At 44.7% G+C, this 24331-nt stretch overlaps 1 protein-coding gene across 1 annotated transcript in view; it reads right to left on the minus strand.

The window, feature by feature from the left end:
• Nucleotides 1-18431, minus strand: part of shank3b (SH3 and multiple ankyrin repeat domains 3b) — a 39289-nt gene extending 20858 nt beyond the window's left edge. Inside the window, exons 1-2 of the mRNA XM_017440364.3 lie at nt 13516-18431; nt 7431-7683 (exon numbers count right to left, since the gene is read on the minus strand). The gene's annotated coding sequence lies outside the window, so the exon portion shown is untranslated. The remainder of the gene's footprint in view (nt 1-7430; nt 7684-13515) is intronic.
• Between the last annotated feature and the right edge of the window lie 5900 nt (nt 18432-24331).

Consider the following 24331-nt stretch of genomic DNA (forward strand, 5'->3'; position numbering starts at 1 on the left):
CCCCTCCCCTCCACCTCTCCTCCTCTCCTCAGGACCACAGCTGACGGAGCAGCAAACCCAGAACCGGAGCAACAGCCTCAGTACTGCAGGGAGGCCCTGATCCACCTCCTCCCCCGTCCTCCCCCCTCAGGTGCTTGAACTCCTCCACCTGAAGCTGAGCCTCCCCCCGACCCGCAGGGAGAACTCGGGCTGAACAAACCGGAGACGATTCTAAAAGGAACGGCTCAGAGTTCACCTGAACGCGCTCCGTAACTCTCCGATGTTACAGTAAAACATTTTCACGTCTTTAATTGTGGTTTACGTTCGTTTCCTCTGATGATGAGGAGGCAAATGCCGGTAAACGTGGGCCGGGCCGGAGTCAGAACTTTAATGGCTGCTTCCGTTCCAGCTGAACACGAAGGCGGCGCAGACGGAGAGTCGAGTCGGGAGTTGTCATAGAAACTGGATTAGCAGGGAATCCTGTGCTAACCTCACTGTGTCACATCGAGTGTGTGTGTGTGTGTGTGTGTGTGTGTGTGAGCGTTAAAAAAAGCCTCCTGATCTACATGCTCGCTGTTGCCATGACAACGCGGTTGAACAATTTTCGCAGTACCTGCTGACTCTCCATCACCCTTGCTCTCACACGCAAACTGCGGCGAGGCGCCCGGCAGGACGGCGTTTAGAAACAGACAGGAGGAGGGTTCGATTCCCGGCGTCACGCCAACGTCAGGGAGGTCCAAACAGAACCACTCAGAACCAAACTAAGGTCAAAGGTCAGAACCTTCAGCAGATTTTATTCTAATTCCTGAAAAAGCTCCTTATAAACAAAAACATCATTTTTATTAAAACTTAAAGGACTTTAATAATAAAACAGACAGGAATATAAACAGGAACAATAAAGAACTCGGAGTAAAGATTTAAATCAGATCACTGAGAAGTTTCCACAGAAATTTACTCTCAAGATAAAAACTTTGAGCATCTTTATCAGATGAACGATAAAAAACTTCAGTTTTTATCTGGTTTTGGCTCATTTCAGGTTTTAAGTTTATATTTTTATGTAGAAGAAAAACTGACAGGTTTAAATGAGAATAAAGTTCCTATTTTTTTGTCAATGACTTAATTTATTCTGTTATAATCAGTTCAGAGTTTACAAAAGATATCTGTAGATAAGATCCTGCAAATCAACACATTTACTGTTTGTGATCAGCTGCGCTAACGAGGCTAACTTTAGCTCGTTAAAGCTAACTTTAGCTCGTTAAGGCTAACTTTAGCTCGTTAAAGCTAACTTTAGCTCGTTAAAGCTAACTTTAGCTCGTTAAGGCTAACTTTAGCTCGTTAAGGCTAACTTTAGCTCGTTAAGGCTAACTTTAGCTCGTTAAGGCTAAGTGGAGACAAAAGCAACTCAAACAGAAATATGAATTAATCCTGTCAGAAGATTGAATTAAAGCTCTGATCCAAACCCGCTTCGCCTCGTTCCTGCTGCTAACAGCTAGCTGATGTAGCCACAAACATCCCACGTCTTTTTAAACGTCACATTAACTAAAGTACGAGTCCCTGGAGGACATTCTGGATGCTGATCCATTAACGCTGTCTTCTTTTAGCTAAAACATTTTTACATTCAATAAAAAGGCTAATAACACTATTTTCTTAAGCTAATTGTCTTTTTTGGGCTAAATAAGCTGCTAAAGCTAACATCTTTAGGCTAATGTATTTAAATATTAGCTTGTTAGCTTAATATTTGTTTCAATATTTACTGTATACTACTAATAATAACAAAAGTTGCTAATATTAGCTTCTTGAGCTAATGCTGGCTAACTAAACTGCTAATGCTATCATGGCTAGGCTAATATAGCCATTATTGCTAACTTCTTTTGGCTAAAATATCTACAGATTTAAGTATATTAACATTTATTAAATATTAATAAACTTCTCGAGCACATATAACGTTAGCCTGAGTACGCTAACATTCAGGAGCATCAAAATAAGTTTTAAATCTCTGAAGTTACTGAGAAGACTTAAAATCTTTAAATAGCTCAGGGACAATTCAGATTATAGTACTTTGGGAATATGAATTCTTGTGGTTTTCTCAGTCGTTTATGCTAATTTAGTTATTTGTTTGAATCAAAAATACAAACAAAAACTCATGAAACTTCATTTTAAATGCTAATTTAAATCTCATATTGGGTTAAAACTAAGTCAAGCTTTATTTACATCAGAGTAAAACGAGGATAGAAGACCTGAAGGCTTTTTATCGGTAAATTTGCAACTAAAACCTTCTTGTTTCCAAGCGTTGCTGCGTTTCTAAAAACCTGAATGTTACATAAAAACTGAAACAGCTTCACCTCTTCATGCTCTGCTGTGTAAACTCCTTCCTAACGTCCGCGGGGAGCTTTCACGAATCAGAATCGGTGTTTTTCCTGAAGTGAAATCTTGTAAAGCTGAAAATGCAGGAAGTCCTTGAAGGCACCAGCGCCTCTCAGCTGCTTTTTCCCACAACAACGACTTCAATGTGCAATAAGAAGTCAAATCCCCAAACCCGTTTTAAAATGATTTTCAAAGCACTTTGAAATGAATTGAGGGTAATCAAGCTGCTCCAACGGGAGACAAAGTGAATCATTTCCTGCAGTAACTGATATTTAACGCTTCGGTCTGAACCTGGGGAGGAATCCTGGCACAAAAACCTTTCCTGTCCTTTAGTCGGTGCTAACAGATGCCCAACATGGACCCATCTGGGAAACAGGAACCATTGTGTCCTTTTGGATTTATGTAAAACAAGATAACCTTAAATAAATGTGACCAAACGTTTTACTGACTAAACAATGATTCCTGTTCGTGGTCGGTTTAGTTTAAAACTGCCAACAATCTTTTCTTCGGTTCTGTCGACTTGTGTTGATCTAAAATCGAGAACAGGTTGTTTTAAACAAAGCAGACTCAGTTACTGTAAACTGTGAGTCTCTCTGATGGTTGGGAGGTTCCACAGGGTTCTGTGTTCGGACCAACTTCTTTTACTTCCTTTCATCAAATAATTTAACACATGAAGACGGCAAACGGCCACAGTTGTCAACAATACAGTAATAATGGCTTTAAAACCTAAAAACACAACCAAACCATGGCCTCGTCGGCCATCTTGGCCTCAGTTCTTCAGCTGCTGTCAGATGTTTCCACAACAAACTTCAAAAACCTGAATTTATTCTGGATTTCCACACAGAGGCAGATTTATGTAATCGTTCTCCTGAATCTGGTTCTGAAGGTTCTAGAAGGTCTTTTAGTTCAACACGACCAAGGCCTATAACTTCCTGTTAGTGATCATGATTGACCACAGCTGGTAGATTCTATTTGCAGGGACTCACTGGAACCAGCAAGGCTGCAGCCTGCCATGAAGTGGAACCTGCTGGACCCCCAGTGTCCCTGTCCACAGTGTCCCTGCACCAGTTTTACGTCACTGTGGAAGCTCCGCCTCCAAAAGCCACACCTTCCAACTGGACTGAAACCTGCAGCTGTCCACATGGACAGGACAAATGTCTCCTGAAGGAAAGTTTAAAGGTCACACAAGTCAAAGACTGAGCTGTTTGGAGGAGTCAAGGTGAAGCTTTCAGACCTGAGAACACCGAACCAACTGTCAGGCATGGTGGTGGCAGCATCATGCTGTGGTATGAAAAGGAGGACTACCTCCAAACTCTTCATCTTAAACTCAAACCAGCAGCTGGACGGTTGGAACTTGGACACAGTTGGGTCCAACAGGACAATGATCCCAAACACACATCAGAGCTGGTTTCTGATTGGATGAACCATCAGAGCTGGGTTCTGATTGGATGAACCATCAGAGCTGGGTTCTGATTGGATCAACCATCAGAGCTGGGTTCTGATTGGATCAATCGGGCCAACATGAAGCTTCTGGAGCTTCTGAGTGAAATCTTGTGGACTCTGATTAGAACCTGGGTCCATTTCCAGGAAACCAACAGATTTAAATCAACCAATTCTGCCAAGAAGAGTCAAACAGGAACCAGAATTCTACCAGAACTTTGCTGCCTGAGGTCCAGCTGCAGCTGCTCGTTAGCACGCTGGATAAACATTTATTTAGTTGACGTGAACTTTGACCCCAACAACCAAGGAAGGTAAATCAAGGAGACATTAAAGAAGAACTTGAGAAGTTTTGGAAACAGACGGGATTCACTGTGTGTCTGCGTATGAATCAACAGACCACTGGGTGGCGCCATTCGTCCAATCAGATGAACTTCAGCTCATATTTATGACGAATGTTCGCCTGACAAAGGAGGCGGAGCTTAGAGCAGAATGTGCTGCTCCTCTCCGGAGGTGACCATGACCTCCAGGATCCAGGAGCCGGTCCTCAGCCGGTCCTCTGGACATGTCCTCCTGCTTTTAACAGAAGAGAAGCTTCCTGAACATAGAGACGTTTTTATGTCCACCTCTGTCCTCCTACAGCTGGACAACGTCCTCTGCAATAAGCTTAGAGCTCCACTTCCGGTCGACCAATCAGAGGCTGTGAATCATCCGCTGACATTTAGAAGAACCTTTCCTCCTCTGATCAGTCTGAGCTGTTTGTGTTTAACAAACACGCCGTCGTGTTTTTATGGGTTTAAACTCAAACGCTGCAAACAGAAACCAGGAAAGAGGAAAAAATAACAAATGTTTGTTTTATGAAGGAAACTTTTTCTGCCGTTTGGTGGATTAACCTTCAAAATGACAACAAGTGAGGAAAAACCTGCAGGAGGAGGAGCTTCTTCCTCAAAACGTCTGGAATTATTCACCCTGAAGGTCAGACCATGCAGTGCTCAGAGTTAAAGGTCAAAGGTTAAAGCCTCTTCTCTCTAAAACCAACATGGCAGCTCAACTTGAAGGAACCAGAAGACTTCTGGAGCAGAACCAGAGGACAGATGTTTACCCAGAATGCACTGCAGCTGTCAGCACGGTGGTGGAGGGCTGATGGTTTGGGCTCCTCTGCAGACCAGAGGACAGATGTTTACCCAGAATGCACTGCAGCTGTCAGCACGGTGGTGGAGGGCTGATGGTTTGGGCTGATTCTGGAGTCAGATGTGACAAACAGGACAATGATCCCAAACACAGCAGAACCAGAACCAGAACCAGAACCTCAGAGAGCTGAAGCAACGCTGGAAAGAAGAGTGGGCCACAACTCCTCCACAACCATGAGAGAGACAAACAGGAACCAATGAGCTGAAGCAACGCTGGAAAGAAGAGTGGGCCACAGCTCCTCCACAACCAGGAACCCACTGAGGGTTCTGCTGCTGGAGGAGGTTCTGCTGGGTCAGGAGCTGGAACCAGGTTCTGCTGGGTCAGGAGCTGGAACCAGGTTCTGCTGGGTCAGGTGCTGGACCCAGAGTCCAGGTTGGATTTGGATCATTCTAGAACCTGCAGACCGGATCCGGTTCTCCTCCTCAGCTCCACCTCCTGCTCTCAGATCAGTGGTCGGTTCCTTCAGGAGGAGCCATCTTTGTTTCCTTCAGAACATTTGGAGCTTCGGAACGCCGTCCTGGAAAAAGGTGAAGTGTTTGTGGGATCAGAGCGGCGGGAGGCCCGGTCCTGAAATAACTCGGGGGGTCGCCGCTGATCATTTCCTGCTTTTGTCCTGAGCCGAGGCGCTCGTCCGCCCACGCTGCAGCTTCGTTCTTCATCTGGAAATAAGAGTTCCCCCGCGGCTCCGACAGGAAGTTCCAGAAAACCGACCCTTTCTGTACGACTGTCAGAGTTTCTGCAGCTCCCTGTCTGTTAGCAAAATATCTCTCCACCTACTGATCGGATTTTAATGTGAACTCCAGGATGAACCTCAACTGATTCACAAAAGATGGCCGCCACAGCTAAGCGATCTTAAACATAAGTCAGTTTTACAGGGATGAGTAGTAGCTGAGAGTCATGCCCAACTGATACACCTGTTGGAGTCAACTCTGTCAGCAAAATATCTTCTGAACCACAGGACAGATTTAAATAACAGCCTGCAGCTCATTAAGCCAACCTTAGGAAACTCAGAGGGTGGTAGTAGCTGAGCCTGATCCCATTCCTGCAGGAGGCGTCAGGAAGGAAACGCTGCCTTCAGGGGGAATCGTTCCCGGCAGGAAGAATCGTTCCCGGCAGGAGGAATCGTTCCCGGCAGGAAGAATCGTTCCCGGCAGGAGGAATCGTTCCCGGCAGGAGGAATCGTTCCCGGCAGGAAGAATCGTTCCCGGCAGGAGGAATCATTCCCAGCAGGAGGAATCGTTCCCGGCAGGAAGAATTGTTCCGAGCCGGAGGTTTAATTTCTTTAAACATCGACGTTTGAAACTAAAGATTTCTTATTTTCCGTCAGAAGATAATTAACTTCATTTAGTCGGAAATCCTGAACTCGTTTTCACTGAATTATTTACAGACTTGAATGTTTTCTGATTCATTCAACACTTTTATTTTTAACTTGTTCATTTATCTCAGTTAAAATTAGACTCAAATAAAAACATTTATATCAGTCATTATTAGACAAAAATAACATCATTTTCTCCTTTTTCTGCAGAAACTGTTTGTTTTTCCTGTTATTTTTGTTTTTGTATAAAAATAATCAGATATCAGGAAGAAAATCTTAATAATTTGCAGATAATTTTCATTAAAACCTGTAAATATTTCCAAACGAGACTCTTTACCTTTTAGTGATTTCATTTCTTTTAAAATAATAAAACCATAAACCGACTCGATCAGAAACCTCTGATTTCATCTAAAAGTTGAAACATTTTTAAGAAAAGGAGCTCAAACTGAATCTAAAGTCTCTGAATGTTTGAATTAATGGTTTTTACAGCCGGAGATAAAGATTTCATTGAGCTAAACATGAAACCATGAAGCTGATTTATTTAAATGTTTGTTATTTAAACTAAAAATCTTTCAAATTTGAAGTTAACGAGCTTTCTGCCCGCCGGTGGTTTTAATCATTTCATTACAAATTTCGTCACTCAAAGATGAGATCAAATAAAAAGATTAAAGTTAATTTACAACTTCAACCAACGAGGAGGAAGAACGTTTCCACTCTACGATCCTTTCAAAATAAACTACCATCACAGAAACAGTTTGTTAGGAAACAACGACCAGGAAACCAACTTTAAAAATAAAATACCGTCAAAGATTGTCTAATTTCAACTGCACTGAATATTCAACAATCGTGGCCCACTCCTACACAGCCGCTCTGTTTAAAGAAGAACGTCTCACAGGACAAACGGAGACAGAGTCCCCGTCCTGCTGGAGGACACAAATCTGACGGAGTTTCTTTGTTTTAATAAAAACATTTTTCTCTGTTTGAAGCTGATCTGAGGAGAAGGAAGCTTTAACTCGAAATCAGAACCAGCAGATCATCAGCTGACCGAAAACCCAACACTCAGATTCAAGCATCCTGTCAGGTCAGGGGTCAGGGGTCAGGGGTCAGAGCGGGGAAGAAGAAATGATTTCAGACTCAAACTCACCTACAGTCAGCAGTCCCATCAAACTTTTCCACTGGCCTTTACCAAGTTCTGTTGGTCTCTACTGGCCCAGTGTGGTTCTGGTTCTGGTTCTGGTTGGGATGTGGTCCAGGTTTCTTGGTGGTTCTGGTGTGAAGATGGGATGTTAGATGAGCAGCTTCAGGTGATCTCAGCACGAATCAAACCGGAGGAATCCTCTGGAGGAGCAGCAGGTCTCAGAGCCTCAGAGTATTTTCAGAGAGCTGCCCTGCCCATCCTGTAGAGCCAGAGGAAGAGGGGGAGGAAGAGCGAGAGGATGTGGGTGGGAAGCAAAGGAGAGGCAGAAGAAAGGGAGAATAGAGTTAGGAGCTGGAGAATCGATTTCAGTCGCAGCTCAATCAGTTTTAGGTTTAGGTAACGTGGAGCTGTTCACATGGAAACAGGTTCACCGTTAGCTCCGTTAGCACCGTTAGCTCCATTAGCTCTGTTAGCACCATTAGCTCCGTTAGCTCCATTAGCTTCGTTAGCTTCTTTAGCTCCGTTAGCACCGTTAGCTCCGTTAGCTCCAAAAACTACAAACGCTGACAAAATCAGAATGACAGGAACTGTTCAACTTCCTGCTCCAACATTTCAGCCTTTTACTCTTTTTTATTAGAATAAAATGTACAAAAAAAACATCTTAATGATGACATAAAGTGATGAGATAAACTTCTAAAATACATTAAATTACCATCAAAAAAATAATAATCTAATAGAAACGCTGACAGATATTCAACCAGTAAAGAAACTTCTGTAAAACATTAAAACTCTTTTTATTTGTTAATAAATCTGTGGAGATAAGAAGTCACAATAAAACCAGATTTAACTTGTAAAAACTTTGTTTTTTGTGTTTTTTCAGGAGGTTTTAAAGGAAACTTTGGGGTTTTAGAAAGTTTCTGTTAAATCAAAGCTTTAAAAACAAGAAAATAATCATTTTATTCCAACCTTCAGCTGCTTCTCTACAGTTTGATTTATTCTGGTTTCTGGATCCCTTTGAAAACAGGAAACTTGTTTGTTTTTAACCTAAATTAAACGGTGACCTGAAGAGACAGATCGAGACGTTAGAGAGAAGATGTTTCTTCTTTAATTCAGATTTAAGATGTCAGGATTGAAACTGTGAAGCGGAACGAAGTCAGAGGAACGTCTCGGCTTCAGGATTAACCTCCTGTTAGCTCCTGTTAGCATACTGGCAGGCAGCTGCTAGGCCGCTAATTGCTAACAGCATGCTAACCAGCTGGTCGGGTTATAAAACCTAAACGTTTCCACGGCAACGCAGACAGCAGGAGGACCTGCTGGAGACACAAAAACAACTAAAGAAAGGACTTGACAGTGATTAGAAGTACTTCCTGTGACTCACACTTCCTGTTTCCTGTCTTGGTTGCCAAAGAAACGGATGTTTGGCAGGAAAATCGGAGAAGCTGGACGTTGCTGATAACACACACGAGCAAATCCTTCAGCTGTGTGTTTGTGAGGACCGAGGACGACCCGAACCTGAATACAAGGACCTGATGTCCCCAGAACGTCCAGAACTAAGACAGGTCCCCACCAGGACAGCTGGACACTGAGATGATTGTTTGAGACAAAACTGGATGTTTTCAATTCAGCACTTCCACCTCAAGGACAAGGGACACTCTGGGGACCAAATGTTCACATGTTGGACATGGAGGACAGATGGTTTTTAAAGGGGGGGGGGGAGAAATCAACTTTAAACAGAGGAGGTGGTCTCAGATTTCAGCTTTCTAAAACCTCCAATGGAGCCTGATCCCCAGTCAATTTCACTCCAATCAGCACAGACCCTGATGACCCTCAGGAGGGAGGGGAGGGCGATTAATCTGCCTGTGAGTTCAGCTGCAGAAACACTTTAAAGCTTGGGGCTCCACTCTCTGCGGCTCTGAAATCAGGAAGCTCCCCGGGTGGGAAGAGAAACATTATTTTCTGTTATTGTTGTTTGGATAGCTGTACAAGAAATCACACACACACACACCTACACACACAGAGTTACATGACTACCCGCCTTTCGTTGCGCCGGACACTAAACACACTTCTGGTATTTTTTCTACCGGCTGATTTTCCATTTGACAGAATTGATAAATCATCAATCTGACAAACTGTTCTTTAAACCCACAAACATTCGCTGCACAACCATTAGTGGAAGAATGGGTCGCTCTCAGGAGCTCAGTGAATCCAATGACAGGATGCTACCTGTTCTCTACTAAATACTCCACAATCAGCTGTTAGAGGTTTTATAACAAAGTGGAAGAGATCGGGAACGACAGCATAAAACCACAGAGTGGCTCAGAGGTCACCGACGTTCTGAGCCTTCAGAGAAGAGAGAGCTTCATGGTATGGGTTTCCATGGCAACAGCTGCATCCAAGCCTTCCATCACCAAAGGCTGTGGAGTAAAGACCGCCCCACTGGACTCTAGATCAGAGGAGACGTGTCCTCTGGGGGGACGGATCACGCTTCAGGAGGACGGTTCTTGTCTGACTGCATCGAGCCGAGTGTTAAGCATGGTGGAGGGAGGATCATGGTGTGGGGTTGTTTTTCAGCTGCTTAGCTCCAGAGTATGCTTCAGCATACGGAGACATTTTGGACAATCTCATGCTTCCATCTTTGTGGGAACAGTTTGGGGACGGCCCCTTCCTGTTCCAACATGGCTGAGCACCACAGCACAAAGCAAGGTCCACAAAGATGAGGATGAGGAAGAACCTGACCGTCCTGCACAGAACCCTGACCTCGACCCGATGAATCAGAGCAGAGACTGAGAGACTTCTGTCCAACATCTGGAAGAACGGTCCAAAACTGAAGCTGTTATAGAAGCGGAGTGGGCCAACGTCAGATTAAACAGTATAGATTTACACTCCACTCCTAAAACTGTGGTCACGATGTTAAAGTGAGACCACTACTGAACCTCCTGCCCACTCCATGATGTCTCTGATGGGTCCTACAGCCAGAGTCAGGTGATCTACGCTCATCCGCCATGTTGTCCAACAACCACGTCTCACGCTGTTCAAATGACCAGGAGGCCATTTTATCGTTGGAACGTGGGAACCCTCGGAGGACGACTCTCAGCTACGGTGGTTAGCTGTGGCAGACATTTTGCTAACACGCTCAGTTAGGCTGTGTCCTGACACCAACCGAGTCGTTTATTAAAAATAAATTTGGCCCTAATGTGTCTCGAGTCTTCGGACCGTTTGGTTCTGGAGGTTCTGCAGCCGGACAGAACCTCCGGTTTCTGCTGCAGATCAGCACACATGCATTTCATTGTTAGGTGTGAACAGGACGTGTGTGTGTGTGTGTGCTGTCCTGGAAATGTGTCTGCCTTGTCCGTTACCATGGTAACCGGTGGCAGGAGCTGATAATATTCACTGTATTCTCTCCCTCTGACACACACTTTATCTTGTCAAGTTTCTCACACTGATGGGAAGATTTAAAACAGGAAAAAATCTGTTCAGCTTCCTCCTCGGATCAGAACCAGAACCTGAGACGTCTGAGCCCGACTGAACCCTGATTGGACCAAAAAAAGGTGCTAATCTGGCACGACCAGGAGGTTTGTTCTGCCTCAGCGCAAACATCTGAGAACCCTCCTGAGGGTCGGGAGAACAAAGGTCCGGTTCTGACAGAACCCTCGGCTGAAGAACAAGGAGAGGCAGCAGATTCACCCTGAAGGTCAGACCGTGCAATGAGCTCCATGTCAGACTCTACAGGCCTCAGTCAGCAGGTCAAAGGTTAAAGGTTAAAGCCTCCTCTCTCTAATATCAACAAGACTTCTGGAGCAGAACTAGAGCAGAGGACAGATGTTTACCCAGAATGCACTGCAGCTGTCAGCACGGTGGTGGACGGCTGATGGTTTGGGCTGATTCTGGAGTCAGATGTGACAAACAGGACAATGATCCCAAACACAGCAGAACGGTCCAGAACCAGAACCAGAACCTCAGAGAGCTGAGCAGAAACCAATGAGCTGAAGCAACGCTGGAAAGAAGAGTGGGCCACAACTCCTCCACAACCAGGAACCCACTGAGAGTTCTGCTGCTGGAGGAGGTTCTGCTGGGTCGGAACCTGGACTTCATGGAAAACTTGGTTCTGAAAAGATTTAGTTTTATTTCTGATGACGGCTGAAGATATTTCTGTTTTTAAATTATTTCTGATGAATAACTAAGACGTCTCAGGAAACAACTCCTGTCAGAACGTAAAGATTTCTGCAGCGATGAACTTTTATCGTCCTCTCAGTTCTCAGCCGTTTGAAGCTTTCTAACATTTCACAGCAACTCAAAAATCAAAAGCAGATTGTTGAATCAGGAACAATAAAACCCAACAGACGCTAATTATTATGACTAAAGTGTTGATATTAAATCACAACTTCAGTTTTTAACCCTTTAGCAAGTTAAACATTTCAATAAGAACAGCAGAACAATAACCAAGCAGATTTTCTTTTTCAGATGAATGATTTTAAATCGGACTTCTGAATCATCCAGGCTCCTGAAGCCCGAGGACACAGAGACACAATCTGTCCCCATTTCTGAAGGACGACGAAGTCCCCGTCCTGCTTCTGCTACTGAAACCTTCAGCTACAAGGACAGAAGCAGCCGAAGTCCTCAGACCACCTTTCTGCTTTTCTGGAGGACAAATATAAAATAATTAAGTAAAATCTTCCAACCTCCTCCTCCTTTTCTGCTATAATTATAAAACAAAGTGTTGAAACGACTTCCTGTCGTCTCTTTAACAAACCCATGAATCCTGCAGATATCGCCCCCTTCTGGCCACACAGAGAACTTCTTTTATCAGGAAGTAAAACGTCTAAAACCACAAATTAAAACCTTCAGACAAGCAGCGCTCGTTTGTCAAAGACGTGTTTTAATCTGTCAGAATCAAGATGGCCGCCACAGCTAATCGACCTTAACCCAGTCATGTGGCGTGGTAGTAGCTGAGACTGACCTTCAGCACACTCAGATACAAACTAACTCATGAGTCACTGGGTGGATTTTAACAAACCGATTCAAGATGGCCGCCACAGTCCTTAAAAACATTGATGACTACGACTCATTTTTTGAAGGTACGGTGGCTCCAAAAGGTCAAACTCAAAAAGCTTCTGGATTAAATCTGATCAACAATTTTAAATAAAAGACGGAAACGACAGGTTCTCACAGCGGAGCTTCGCTGCCTTTATAGGGTGTCATGAAGGGGATGGTGCGACCGGTGACCTCGAACGTCTCCAGGTTCTGTTCGGTGAATGAAGGAGAACGATTCTCACGGATAAAACCGAACCACCGAAGTCAGCGACGTTTAAACCAAACCTTGACTCAACAGTTTGACCTCTCGGACACCAGCAGCCTGAACATCACACCTTAACGAGGTTGTCACGGCAACCGTGTGATGTTGAAAAAGTCTGCGATGCAGAAGAAGAAGATCAAACTTCCTGTTCGCCTTGAAGGAGTTGTATTTTTTCTTTTGTTAGGGGGGGAAGGCAGATTGTGTCTTTAGATAGTCCGTCTGAGATTACAGCCTACACACTCGCTGCTGCGGTTATGTAACACACTCTCACACTCACACAAACACACACACACACACACACACACACACTCACTCACAGGATGGCAAAGTGATGCTGGAGGAAACAGGAAATAAAAAGAGGCAAAGAAACTGAGGAGTACAGGGAGGATTTTTTTAGGATAATGAAATGATTAAGAAAAGAGGAAGAGGATGATTGAAGGAGGAAGAGGAGATGAAATCAGAAACAAATGGAACGAGGAGTAAAAATTAAAAAAAGGTAAAGAAGGCGAGAAAAAAGCAAACTAAGTGGAAAAGATAAACGTAAAGAAAACGACTGAAAAGGAAAACAAAAAGGAAAGGAAGGAAGTGATGGGATGGAAGAGGAAAGGAAATAAGGACATGAGGATGGAGAGAAAGGAAGGATGAGAGGAGGAGACATAAATGGGAGTTAATGGAAGGAAGGGAGAGAAAGAATTTACAAAAAAGGTGATTAAAAGGTCAAATCTAAAGAAAATTAAGTTAAGACTTAAAGTTAAAGGAGACACACACACACACACACGGCGCGCTGCAGAGACTCACCCTGAAGATCTGCGACCGGCTCTCCATGATGATTAAAACTGAAACAGAAGCGAGTGATGGAGGGAAGATGGAGGATGGAGGAGAGGAAGAGGAGGAATCTGGAGACGAAGAAGAAGAGGGAGAGGCAGGATGAGTGGAGGGCTGGTAGGTTCAGCCCACACACTGCCAGCATGACACACACTCCCTGTACGCCGCTGTGTGTGTGAGCGAGCGAGAGCGTGCACGTGAGAGCGTGCACGTTGTCTCCCACTCCAATGCGTGGGTTAGAAAACACACCTCTCCTTTTTTTCCTCTCCCTCTTTTTCTGCCTGGCTCGTTTCGCTGCGAGCTGAGGGGTAAGCAGCGTGGGCGTGGAGGAGCGGCCCCGTCGCCACGGCAACGATGCAACTGGGGAGGATGAGCACCATCAGCACCGGCGGCTCATTCTATGTTCAATCGATTAAACGACACACTTGTGAGAATCAAAGACTTTCTTCTTCTTCTCCTTCTTTTGAGCGAGCGCAGCGCACGTGGCCTCGCTCACGTGACTCCGGGGTGTTTTCCACATGTGACCCCCCCGGAGAGCAGCGAGGAGACGGCGTGCTGCAACAACCCGTCCGTTGAAGGAAAACGCCGCAGCCTCAGGATGCGGGTCTGCGCTCGATGTCAACAAAGCACTCCGAGTCACGTGACCGGCCTCCAGCGGGCCGGCTGCAGGTCGAGCCGGGCGCCATGAAGTCAGCTCGCAGCCGTTTCCTGTTTCAACCCAACGAGCTGTTTTCTTAAAACAGACGCAGACTTGTTGCAAAGCCGTCTCAGTTTCTGAAGGTTTCCTCGTAAACACGGCGCCGTGTTTCTGGAAACGCTGCAGTAACTCCGCCGGGCCTGTAGGTGGCGCTGGTGCACACGAAGCTGACACTTCGGCTGTGAAGCATAAACAGAACTAGAAGAAGAGGACGCCATCGGCTCGTCGGTTGGATTAGAGGCGGAGCTCCAAGATATTTTCACATTTCTGTGAACGAGAAGCAGACAGAATAAAAACTGGAGCGAACGAAGTTTCAGTTTGAGGGATTTTATCGACACAAACTCTCTGCAGTTTGGGACACATTTCTCAGGGGGTCAAACGTGTCCATCAGCGGGAATTTAAGTGTCTCCAAGTGGTCCAGAGAGACGCTGCCATAAAAACGACTCAGAGCAAAACCAATTTACACAAACTCTGCAGATCTTCTCCTCAGAGAAGCTGTCCATCGTATGAGGACGTCCTGTAGACGGGAGGGAGACAGGTGGAGCAGAGAAGCTGTGAAGGGCGGAGCTTCTGAAGGTGGTACCTGAGACGACCATCGAGCACAACAAGAGGTGAGGAGACGAGGGTGGATCTGGGACAGGAGGGACAGGGACAACAAGACAGGAGGCGGAGCTCCAAATGGACAACGAGTCCATCAGAGGGACAGCTCAGGTGGTCTGGACATGATCAGAGGGGGACAGTGGACATATTGGACAAAGGATGTTGAATATGGAGGAACAGAGACGGGTGACAGATCTGCAGAGGAGGATTCTGGGAGATGGAGGCAGACAGTCCGCGGTGGAAAAGAAAATGATGAAGACAAAAAAGTAAAACAAGAAGATGAGGACGCAGAAAAAGACGTAACAGAAGAAGACCTGGAGGCTTCTTCATCCTGAAGCTCCAGATGTTCTCCAGCCTCTGGTTCTCAGATGTCCTGAGGCTGAGGAACAGGACGTCTAACTCGTCCTTCCTTCAGAGGACAGCGGACTCTTCTGTCAATCAACCATTTAACCACTTTAAAATAATTCGTTTTCTCTGTTGTTACACATTAATATTCTTTTTAAGGAGAAGTTGTACGAGTTCTTATAATCTTCTTCCAACAATAAATCCTGAACTCAGATCAGATTCCAACCAGGAGTAACTGTAATTTGATGAGTTTATCTTTAAATTACTGACGCTGCTGAGACTTTTCACAGCTAAACGGAAGTTTTGTTCTCATTTTATTCTAAGTTAATTATTAAATTCTTCCTGATATGAAGCTTTAGTTTCTGCCACAGTCATTAAAGTGTTTTTTTGTAAAACTGTCAGTGTCTGTGGAACGTGCTGACGGGTGACTCAGCGGCGTCAGATAAACCTGTAATTCTGCAGATATTGTTTGTAGATGAAAGAAGAAACGAAGAAACCGGAGGACGAGGACAACAACGGCGCCAGTTTGGCTTCTGCTGCTTCAGACGGCAGGAACAACATGTTTACAACCGGAGGGGGCGGAGCCTGATGGGTCCAACCAGTGCCGCTAACACCAAACACCCGAAACGCCGCAGTAACTCAGCCGGGCCTGCATGTGGCGCTGCTACACTGCCAAAAGCAACAAACCAAAGAACAGGAAGCAAGGCGCGGAGCGTGACGGGAACACGCTGGGTACGAAATGGAAACAAAAGAAGAAGACAACGCCCTCGGCCGAAGGTTAGAATAAAGGTGACATCATCGTTTCCCAAGGGTTGCATGAAGTCCGTCCACCAGACGCCGAAGGGCGGAGCTTCAAGAGGAACCAGTTTATCTCTGAAACCCAGTTCCTGCGTGTTCGGCTCGACCTTCGTCCAGTCATCCTCACATGGACCCTGAGGAGACTCCCAGACCCAAACGAGTCAGGAGATGTGACCTCAGCAGGTCTCTGTCGGGTCCACGGGTCTGATAGGAGGCTCAGTTCAGCCTCTCCTGGTCACTGTGACTCGGGACCACAGGCGAGGACTGTTTCAGCGTTCCAGCAGCCCTTTATAGAAAATCACAGCCTATTCTCGGCTGCGCACATTGTTTTGTTGTAGACCAGCCTAAAGCCTCAGCATCAGAAGAACATCATTATTGGGACGGAGCTCCAACGTCTGGACTCCATCTTTGCGGCGGCAGACAGCATCAGTTCTGACAGACGTGGAGTTTCCCTCCAGGACGTGATAAATGTTGTAAAATACATAAATTCTTGCTAAAAGGCGAGATTTGCAGCTTCAAACATTTCACCACCAGCCACACATTTTCCCCTCGTTTATCACGACATGAAAGACGTCGAGCGCCTTACCTGGGATTCCTCCAACACCAGTTCTGCTCGTTTATTTTCTGCTCATTAAGCGAAACGACCCAGAAACGTCTGGAGTCGCAGCTCTGAGCTTCAGAACAAACTGGACCAAATTACCGAGCCAACAGCTCCTCCTCCATCCTAACGAGAGGCACCGGGAACTTCCTGTCTCTGATTATTTATTAAAGCTTCTGATGATGAGTCACAATCAGCTGCTTCTGAGACGAGATCGAACCTTCGACACGTTTGGTGTGGTAGTAGCTGAGAGTCCTCCACAGAACAGACCGTTACCATTAACTGTAAGTCAGATCTGTTAGCAAGATATCTCACAAACCACTGGACGGGTTATAAGTCATTTATAGCAGAGCTGAAAGTTGGTGTGGTAGTAGCTGAGAGTCTGAGCTGATCTTCATCAGGAGTTTAACACTCGGCGGGTGATATGCATTCAGTCACAAACTACCAGGCCTTTAACGGAGTTAATGCTGAGTCAGCATCTTTCTGTACGCCAGAACGTTCTGATAAAAAAACATTTATTTACAAACATCCACAGAACCATAGAGAACCTGAGAGAACCTCGGAGAACCACACAAATCTTCAGCTCCTTCAGAAACAACAAACTGACTCTGTTCTCATCTTAGACTACTTTAGCTTCCAGCTAGCCTCCCGCTCCTTTAGCTTCCAGCTAGCCTCCCGCTCCTTTAGCTTCCAGCTAGTCTCCCGCTCCTTTAGCTTCCAGCTAGTCTCCGGCTCCTTTAGCTTCCAGCTAGCCTCCCGCTCCTTTAGCTTCCGGCTAGTCTCCCGCTCCTTTAGCTTCCGGCTAGCCTCCCGCTCCTTTAGCTTCCGGCTAGCCTACCGCTCCTTTAGCTTCCGGCTAGCCTCCCGCTCCTTTAGCTTCCGGCTAGTCTCCCGCTCCTTTAGCTTCCGGCTAGCCTCCCGCTCCTTTAGCTTCCGGCTAGTCTCCCGCTCCTTTAGCTTCCGGCTAGCCTCCCGCTCCTTTAGCTTCCGGCTAGTCTCCCGCTCCTTTAGCTTCCGGCTAGCCTCCCGCTCCTTTAGCTTCCGGCTAGTCTCCCGCTCCTTTAGCTTCCGGCTAGCCTCCCGCTCCTTTAGCTTCCGGCTAGTCTCCCGCTCCTTTAGCTTCCGGCTAGCCTCCCGCTCCTTTAGCTTCCGGCTAGTCTCCCGCTCCTTTAGCTTCCGGCTAGCCTCCCGCTCCTTTAGCTTCCGGCTAGTCTCCCGCTCCTTTAGCTTCCGGCTAGCCTCCCGCTCCTTTAGCTTCCGGCTAGTCTCCCGCTCCTTTAGCTTCCGGCTAGCCTCCCGCTCCTTTAGCTTCCGGCTAGTCTCCCGCTCCTTTAGCTTCCGGCTAGCCTCCCGCTCCTTTAGCTTCCGGCTAGTCTCCCGCTCCTTTAGCTTCCGGCTAGCCTCCCGCTCCTTTAGCTTCCGGCTAGTCTCCCGCTCCTTTAGCTTCCGGCTAGCCTCCCGCTCCTTTAGCTTCCGGCTAGTCTCCCGCTCCTTTAGCTTCCGGCTAGCCTCCCGCTCCTTTAGCTTCCGGCTAGTCTCCCGCTCCTTTAGCTTCCGGCTAGCCTCCCGCTCCTTTAGCTTCCGGCTAGTCTCCCGCTCCTTTAGCTTCCAGCTAGCCTCCCGCTCCTTTAGCTGAGCGGAGCTAACAGTTCTGAATTAAAGACCTTTTGCATCAGAAACCTTCACCTTTTTCCCAAAGCTGCGCTCCTTGAAGGATATAAACCGATAAATAAACTCAAACTTGTTTTTTACATTCAGCTGTGAAACCATCCGGTCTGAAAAGGAAACATTTCAGATTGAAGACTGAATTTAAAACGGCGTCCATGTTTATTCTGATCCAACCTGCAGCTCAGAGAACAGAAAAGCTCTTATTTAAAGCTGTGAGAACAAATAAAACAGAAACTTTGGATGGTTGAGGTCACAGCGCCCTCTGCTGGACCGACGGATGTTTGAGTTTCTGTCCAATCAGGACAAACAGCCGTTTAAACTCAAGTTTAGTTTATTTTTTTAAGAAATTCATGATTTTATCTCAGTTTCTGCTGATGGTTCCTAAACGTTTTACAGCTCAAAACACATAAATAATATTTCATAGAAACCACCTGACAGCTGTTGGTGTAATCTGATTACAGAGTAACTGTAGTGTTTTGCGGGTCTTTGGGTGCGTTCAGGATCAGGTCCATGTAGGCGCCGGTCACCAGGTCCTGCTCCGAGACGCCGAGACGCTCCATCAGCTCCTCGGCTATCTGAAAAAAAAAACCTTTTAATCCAAACTGAGCTGAAAACAGATCAAAGTTTCAGTTTCCTGTCGGTGCAGTTTAACACCAGAGAGGAAAAACAAACCCGTCAGTAATTCTCCTAAAGCAGTCAAACTAAATATAAAGATTAGGTCTTACTTCAGTTTGTTTTATTTCATTTAGTTATTCAGGTTTTTTTTATATTTATTCTCTTTTTTCAGTTCAGATGAAAGTTTTCAGGCTCTAAACTTCGTTTGTCTCAGTTATTTGAAGCTTTAGGTGGCTGATTTCTGATCTCTTTGCTGTTTCCTGATTAACGGGAACAATGAACAACCTCTGACCTCTGAACAAGGTCAGAGCAGGACGCTGATGTGACCTCTGACCCTGAACGAGGTCAGAGCAGGACGCTGATGTGACCTCTGACCCCTGAACGAGGCCAGAGGTCAGAGCAGGACGCTGATGTGACCTCTGACCCTGAACGAGGTCAGAGGTCAGTGTGCGTTGGAGGCGATGCTCAGCTACTACCACTCCAGACTTTAGCTCAATATCTGTAAAACTGACTGAGTTTTAGCTGTTTTTGTGTTTGCTAAGGTTGATTAGCTGTGGCAGCCATCTTGAATTAGGTTAACTCCAGAAGTGAATCAGTTGTAGACGAACATCTAATGCTGATTTTCCAGTAACTCAGGAGATATTTTGCTAACAGACAGACAGGCCTGACTACCACAGTTAACAGGTTCAGTCTGACAGCTTACCTGCCGGCCCTGCTCCACGCTCTGCTCCGCCCCCATCACCACCTGGTCAAACACACACAGCGGCTCGGTCAGACGGTCGGATCCGGATCCACGGCTCGCTGAGCTCCCGGCGGCGAGTTTCCGTTAATCAAATGAAATGAGCCGGCTGACTGAAGCCAACAGGTGATTATTACTCGACGAGGAGAGTTTCAGGACAGAAACAGAAAAACGACGGTTTGTGTTTTCACAGGAAGTCAGGACGATAAACGAAAAACGTCGTGTTTTTAAAATCGTTCCTCGTCTGAAGAGCGATCGGCGCTCCGAGGGTCACGGGGTCAACTTTAATAAACTCAAACTGAAGAAAATCTGTGGTTTGTTAATGAATGCATATCGCCCGCCGTCCTCTCAGCTACGACCAACCAAACTGCAGCTCAGTACACAGTACCTACACAGCAGTACCAGAGGAATTTCAGTAAATAAAAACTGTTTATATGGATAATTTTATTTTATTCACTTCTAACGTATTTCTCTGTAAAACCATCAACTTAATTAATAAATAAATAAACACAAAGCGTTTTAATGGTTGTGAATTATGACCCTTTTGGCTTCCCGTACCTCCCGACCCACAGCTGCTGTGGATCAACACTCAGCTGGTTCCAAACAAACAAATAAACAAACAAACAAACAAACAGGCCTTTAAGCTCCTGAGTTTCATGGGAACCAAATGTTCTTGCTTAGTTTTGTTGCAGAGTGCTTTACTCAGGATCTTCCTCTCCTCCTTCGCACCTGTGAGTCATCATCATCATCATCATCATCAGATGAAGATTATCGATCTAAAGCCGCCGTTTGTCAGTTTATCTTTTTGTTCTTAAACTCAAAAAGAAAGAAAATAAATCAGTCTTTAGTTTCTTTTCTGCCGCTCAGCTTCCTTTTGCTCGGTTCCGTCTCCAAACCCGAGCAGAACTGAGCCAGAACCTCACAGAGAAGGTTTCCTGTTTGTTTAACAAACGTCTCAACTGAGACGTGTCTCCTGCGAGGACAGAGAGACAACAAGAAGCTGAATCTGAGCTCAGTAATCTGTGTGTGTGTGTGTGTGTTGACCTCCAGCTCCATGTAGTGTCCCAGTCCCTCCACTGTGTCCAGGTGGACTCTGGTCTGTCCAATCAGAAACAGCCGGCGCTCCTTCCTCACCTCACCTTTGACCCCGAGAGCGTCCGACAGCACAGCCTGAAAACACACCTGACCGTCACCATCATCATCATCATCATCAGGAGCTTCATCGTTTCTCTGCAGGGGGGCGGAGCCTCACCTGGAGGCTCGGCGGGTCGCTGGTCGGACTGATGGAGTAACGAGACAGTTTGGGTCCGTCGGTGTCGGGACGCTCGTAGAAGATCAGCTGACCCGTTCCGTCCTAAAGATCAGGAAATTATTAATTATCAGCTTGTTGTTTTTTATTAAAACATTTAAAATCCAACATGGAGACAACTGGACTCAGACTCTGAGTCAGAGGTTCTGATCCAAGTACCAGGAAGTCAGAGGAACCCGGCAGAACCTGGCATCCAAAAACCTGCTCAGTCCTGGAGTCCAGAACCCCTCAGAGCGGCTAAAACATCTGGTTATTAGACCTAAAACTGACATAAATAAACCAACAAGTTAAAGTCTCCTAAAGTCATCCATCAGCTCCTAAAAACTCCAATAAATGCTGTCAGCAGGAGAACGATCTGCTTTAAAACATCTCTGGAGTAAATCAGGCAGAGTTTAAAGTTCAGACTTATTTCAGGTCCTAAAACTACTCAAACAATCAGAGAAACGGCTCCCATCCCCGTCTGAAGTCAGTTTAAATCATCCTTTAATCTGTTTAAAACTGGGGTTCAAATAATTTATCTTAAATCCAAAACTCAGTCTGAACTAAGCCTAAAATAAACAGTTTAATAAACCAGATATGAACCCGGGTTCTGAGGGTTCTGAGGGTTTTGACGGTACCATGAAGTCCCGCAGCTTCAGGCGTCCTCGGCTGCAGATGAAGAACATGTCACGCTGCCTGATGACCGTGCCCTCTGATTGGCTGAGCTCTGCGGCCCTCCGGGCGAACAGAACCGGGTCACTCACTCTGGCTTTGATCTCCACGTTGGACGGCATGACTCTACTGAGCGCATGCAGAACAGACAGGCGTTAACCTCAGATTTACTATTTTATCATCCGGTCAAAAGAAAAGTCCCATTTTTGTTTTAATGTTTCTCATTTTAGAAACAAAATGGACTTAAAATGATCAACAAAGCAAAAAGAAATAAAGAAATTAAAGTTTTAATCAACGATGAGCGTTTAATTTCAGACCGCTCTGAGAAATATTACAGATGATCAACAAGAGTTAGAATCATTTCAAAGTTATTAACCTCAACTAAAACCTTTTAAATGTTTGGATCGTTATTTCTTATTTTATCTCAGCATCAGTTACCATGGAAACAGACAGGTCACGTCACCGACAGCGTTCACGTTTATAAAAACAAAGTTTATCCTGAGCTGCAGTTTGAGTCACATTTACTGACATGTACATCTGAAACGCAGGTACGCATTCAACGTAAACAAACAACACCTGGAAGCTGGAGTCACATGACTGACCTACAGGAGACCGGGCATGGTCTGTGCGGGTAAACAAACATGGACGAAGGTAAACAAACATGGAGGAAGGTAAACAAAGGTTGTCGTGATTGTTTGTCTCGTTTTGACCTAATTTAACTGTAATCAATTAAAAGTGTTAATTAGTCCATGTTGTTTTGTTCTGAAATAATTTTTTAAATAATTTATTTAAACTTTTCTAATTTTTTTTTTTTGGGGGGGGGGGTTGGTTCTTTGCTTTAAAGATTTCATCTTTTGTTTTTTATTTTTTACATTTCTTCACTGTCTTCAGTTCTTTAAATATTAAACTCAGTTTTTGCTCTTTTCCATTTTTTTGCTGTTTGAACTTTTCTGACCTGCAGTTATTTTTTGTTCTTTATAAAGTTTGACCCTTTACCTCATTAAATGAGGTAAAAATCTGTAAATTTATTGAAATATACATCATATATGATATGAAGATAAAGAGGAAATCTGAAATCTGACTGAATTAATCATTTCTAAACAAATAATGGGACAAAAAATGAGGTGCTTGGGATTTTTCATAAGTTTTGATATCATCTAAATGTCAGAAAATGTGATTTTTTTCTTTATTATATTGCCTGCTCTACTCTGTTTGTGTTTATTTTTACAGATTATATTTACTTCATACTGTAAAATATTTACCTCATTAAATCTGTTTTAATGCTGTTTTAACTCATTTACTGTTTGGAAAACATTTGAAGGCACGCAGCGTTCCTGTAAATATATTTGTTGAATCTTTAATAAATCTTAAACCACAGAGTTTAATATTTCTCCTGTTTGATTTAAAACAAAGATGGCGACCAAACGGTTCCATTACCGCTCTGATAAACCGAACAGACGACACAAACAGCTTAATAAAACATTAATTTACATAAAAAAATATATCTTTTATTAACGCTACAGGTTCTTACCTGCTCGTGTCGCCGCAGGTGTTGCTAGCTAACAATCAACGCTTGAGTTTGCCGCGGAATCCTCCTTCCTCTTCCGGGGCGGAGCAACAACAGACCCGAGTGACGTCACGAGGATGGATTGGAGGTATCACTCCGCGGCATTTCCTGGAAACGGACTGTGAAAAGATCCGAAAGTGAGAGAAGATATATCACTCCGTCTAAATTCTAGAGCCAAAAATTAAATTTCCCCTTAATATGGGATTAAAAAGCACTTCATAAACAGGAAAATAAAATACATTGTTTTGAAGAAATTATTTACATGATTAAAAAAATATATTAAAAATTGTAATAGTTGGTCTCCCTGACTAAAGGCAGCTGATCTAAGTTGAATAAAATTAAATATTTTGATGTCCCCATGTTAGAATGCTGGGTTTCAGGATTGGGGTTTGGGTTGTTTCTGACAGAACGAGACTAATGAAAAAAAATTAAAAAGTAATCAAAATGCTGCATTTCTTTGACCAAAAGCTTTTAAACATATTGTTGTCAGAACAGGGCAGAATCAAGAAGGGTTTGGGCCCCTGGGCTGGAGCTACTTTTGGGGCCCAGTTGACATTATTTTTCTAACACATATAAACTGACAGTACGTTTAATGTTTCTGTCTCAGTTTCTAAATAATGATCTGTAACAGATTTAAAGATCTGTTTGTTGTGTTTGAGGGAAAGAAAAAACAAATAAATGTGTCTCAGTCTCTGCTGTTATTTGTCCTCATATTTTCTGATCCACAACAGATCAGATACTAAAATAAAACAAATGATAAATCAGTTATTTAATGTCAGAAAGCTTCAGTTTCTGTCAGCCCTGCTGTAGGACCTCCGATGACCTCTAGGTGGAGATAAACTCAAATTTGAAAGAACCTAAAAAAACTTCTTTTATGTGAATAAAAGCTGTCAGATTTATGATTTAGCAGACATTGTTTTTCTCCGTGCAGCTTTTAAAGCAGACCTAATGACACAGATTGTCTTTCTGCTTCTGGTTTCTTCTGTCTTCTGACAGAACTTCACGCTGATGGTGTTTCTGTTTTTACTCGCTTACCTCCACAGCTGTCTATGCCAACACACACAGCTGAAACATGACCACTTTGAGCTCAGCAGCTCATCAATATAACTCAGAGCCCAGTGTGTGTGTGTGTGTGTGTGTCCTGCCTCACATTACTGGGCAACTGGACAGCATCATGAGAGAGAGAGAGAACCAGGGGGGCG

The sequence above is a fragment of the Kryptolebias marmoratus genome, linkage group LG18 (assembly GCF_001649575.2).
Source record: "Kryptolebias marmoratus isolate JLee-2015 linkage group LG18, ASM164957v2, whole genome shotgun sequence".
NCBI classification, from domain to species: domain Eukaryota; kingdom Metazoa; phylum Chordata; class Actinopteri; order Cyprinodontiformes; family Rivulidae; genus Kryptolebias; species Kryptolebias marmoratus.